Consider the following 3,839-nt stretch of genomic DNA (forward strand, 5'->3'; position numbering starts at 1 on the left):
TATTGCATATGAAAGCATTTAAGATTTTGATAATAATTCTATATGGTCTAAGTATAAAAGAAAGCGGGTGTACCAACCGTGTGTCACACAATTGTACATAATTCCTATTGTATATATTATGCTTGTATCTGCACTCTTCCCTCGCACTAAAAAGAACCTGAATGATCATGTCTCCGGTTTTCCTCTGAACTTTGGCTGTCTCTCAAACATGCCATGTCCTGTTGCCTTGCCGTTTTGTATATAAAGGAGAGTGTTCTATAACAATATAGCTCAGTCGTTTTCAATCTGCCTTTGATTTCACAACTCCTCTCTCGGCCCGTCACATTGGTGACCCCGGAAGTCGACTCGCTCCCACCGCCTTCCACCCCCACCCCCTCGCCCCTTCATCGTTGGTACTATGTCGGACTCTACGGCAGTTGGTGCTGCTGCCGCTCCATTCAAACTTTCATCGTTTGCCAGCGGAGAGGAGTTTGCTTGGTTTCAGCGCGCAGAAGTCCAGTTTCGTATCAGGGGCGTGACTCGCTCAACCACCAAAGCGGATTATGTTCTGGCGGCGATACCCGAGGACACCTTCCCAGAAATATCCGACTGGCTTTGTGAACAAGGAGACACCCCAATAGCGTATGACGACCTCAAATCATACCTTCTGCAGTAGTACTCGCCGTCGCCAGCCGCCCGTATAGCAAAGCTTTTTCAGCTCTCGCAACAACCGTTGGTGGACCAAAGGGCTTCGCTTGCCCTCAGGGAAATGACCAGTATCGCTCGCCTTCAACATGCCGCAGACGGCTCTCCTCGTGAGGTGAACCTACTCCGTGCCCTTTGGATACGCCGTTTACCTGAACCTGTGCGCGCTGCCATACCCGATGTCGATAGTTTACACATAAAGGACTTGATGACCAAAGCCGACGCCCTTATGGACAGCCACTTCAAGACCTCCATCAACGCCTCCACCCCTGACGACGAGGATGCCTATTCAACGTCAACCGAAGCTGACATGAACGCTGTAGGACATACACGCCTATTCCGTGACGTGCCGAAGCGGCGAAAAAAGCCGCCCACCACTCACCAATCGCTCGCACCCCAACGAACGACTTCTACAGCCACTTACTACCTCCCATCCGCCGCAGTTTTGCTACTATCACTTCAGATTCGGGGCAACCGCGAAGAAATGTGCCAAAGATTGTCAGTGGCCAAAAAACGTGTAAGTAGGCCATCGCTTGTGGCGGTGGCCTCCCATGTTCCTAATCTTTTCTTTTTACAGGATGCAGGAACGGGCGTGCGATTTTTGGTAGACACTGGTGCTTGTCGTTCTCTTTTGCCAAGGAAACTCTTCAAGGCACAACGTAGTCTGTCTACATCTGCCGACGTCCACTTGGTAGCTGCCAACGGATCTGCGATACCCACCTACAGTTACGAGAGCCTCACATTATCGTTCGGAAACGGTAAATTCAATTGGAAGTTTCTCGTTGCTGACGTCACAATGCCAATCCTCGGTGCGGATTTCCTCTCTCATTTCCACCTTCTGGTCGAAGTCGCCCACCGATGATTGGTCAACGCAGACTCGTACTTGTCGACACCTCTTCAACCCGCCCCCTCTAACCTCGCTCTCCACATCAGCGCACCCACGGATGCCTACGCCCACCTCCTCACGTCGTACCCGGAAGTTTTCCGTCCAGAACTTCGCCAAACGCCCACGGTTCCTGCCAAGCACGGTATTTATCACCATATCAAGACGACGGGACCCCCAGTCTTCGCAAAATTCAGACGTCTGGCACCGGAACGATTGGCAGCCGCCAAACAGACGTTCGCCGAAATGGAGAGAATGGGCCTTTGCCAAAAGGCCTCCAGCCCATGGTCGTCACCCTTACACATCGTTCTGAAAAAAGACGGCTCCCTCCGTCCGTGCGGGGATTACAGGCGCCTGAACATGCAAACAGAACCGGATCACTACCCCCTCCCAAACATTGCCGATGTAACCTCCTACCTGCACAAAGCAAAGGTTTTCTCTACGCTCGACCTTCTGAAGGGGTATTATCAGGTGCCTATGAACCCAGAAGACATCCCCAAGACCGCCATCACCACTCCGTTTGGCACATACACCTTCAATTACTCCTGTTTTGGCCTTCGTAATGCTGAGGCAACGTTTCAACGTCTCATGGATGGCATCTTAGGGGACCTCCCTTTCTGTGTATGTTATGTGGACGACATACTTGTGTTCTCCTCCTCGAAAGAGGAACACCACCGTCACCTGCGCATCGTGCTCGACCGCCTGCAACAAAACGGCTTTGTAGTCCGGTACGACAAGTGTACCTTTGGCGCCAACGAAGTGTCGTTCTTAAGGCACCGTATCACTCCTGAAGGAGTCCATCCCCTCCCTGAGAAGGTAGCAGCCGTTCAGAATTTCCCAACGCCCTCGACCGTCAAAGCTCTGCAGGAATTCTTGGGCATGATCAACTATTATCACCGTTTTCTGCCAGCCATTGCCGCCACTCTTGCTTCCCTCTACGCCTCCCTCAAGGGCAAGCCAAAGGACCTGAAGTGGGGTCCCCTTCAAGAAGCAGCCTTCTGCAATGCAAAGAAGGCCCTATCAACTGCTGCGGCTCTCACTTTTCCTATCCCACACGCCCCTCTCCTTCTCTCCACTGATGCCAGCGACGTCGCTATTGGTGCAGTACTCGAGCAGGTGGTCAAAGGCTCGCCCCGCCCATTGGCCTTCTTCAGCAGAAAACTGTCCAAGGCAGAATCGGGTTATTCTACCTTCGATCGAGAATTGCTGGCGGTGCACTTGGCTGTCCGTCACTTTTGCCATTTCTTAGAAGGTACGCCCTTCGTCATTCGCACAGACCACATGCCTCTGGTGCACGCCTTCACTCGACAGTCTGACGCCTGGTCCGCCCGTCAACGCCGACATCTCTCCGCCGTGGCTGAATACAATTGCACCCTCCAATACGTCCCTGGGAAAATGAATCCCGTTGCCGATACCCTGTCAAGAAACACATTGGCTGCCGTTCAACTGGGATTGGATTACAATGCCCTGGCTGAAGCCCAACGACAGGATCCAGAGTATCAAGCTTGTAGGACATTCTGCACGTCCCTCCGTTGGGAGGATTTTCCCCTCGAAAACTCCAACACCACCCTCCTCTGTGACGTCAGTACTGGTAGACCGCGACCTTGAATTCCTGCTCCCATGCGCCGACAGGTGTTTGATTTCATCCACGGCCTTTCACATCCCTCGTGCCGTTCTACTGCACAGCTGCTGAAGGCAAAATTCATTTGGCACGGCATTTCTAAGGATGCTAAGGATTGGGTCCGTGCCTGTACTTCTTGCCAAACTTCCAAAGTACATCGACACACGGATTCAGGAGTGGGCACCTTTCCTCAACCTCAGCGTCGTTTCGCACACATTCACAAGGACATCGTTACATGTTTACCGTCATCGACCGCTCCACTCGTTGGCCTGAAGCCATTCCCATGGAAACTCCAACGTCCGCCTCATGTACATCTGCCTTACTCTCTGGATGGATTTCAAGATTCGGTATCCCTGAGCATATTACTTCTGACAGGGGAACCACTTTCACCTCTCAATTATGGACGTCATTAGCGAATCTCCTGGGCATCACCCTACATCAGACAACGGCCTACAACCCCGCTGCCAATGGAATGATTGAACGTTTTCATCGCACCCTCAAAGCAGCTTTGATGTCCGCTGCAAGGATTGCAACTGGTTTACTCAGCTTTCCTGGGTTGTCCTTGGACTAAGGACCACTCCTAAAGACGCCCTCGACGTCTCGACAGCCGAAATGGTGTATGGCGACCCGTTGGTCGTCCCTGCCGAGTTT

The sequence above is a fragment of the Palaemon carinicauda genome, unplaced genomic scaffold (genome assembly GCF_036898095.1).
Source record: "Palaemon carinicauda isolate YSFRI2023 unplaced genomic scaffold, ASM3689809v2 scaffold52, whole genome shotgun sequence".
Lineage (NCBI taxonomy): Eukaryota > Metazoa > Arthropoda > Malacostraca > Decapoda > Palaemonidae > Palaemon > Palaemon carinicauda.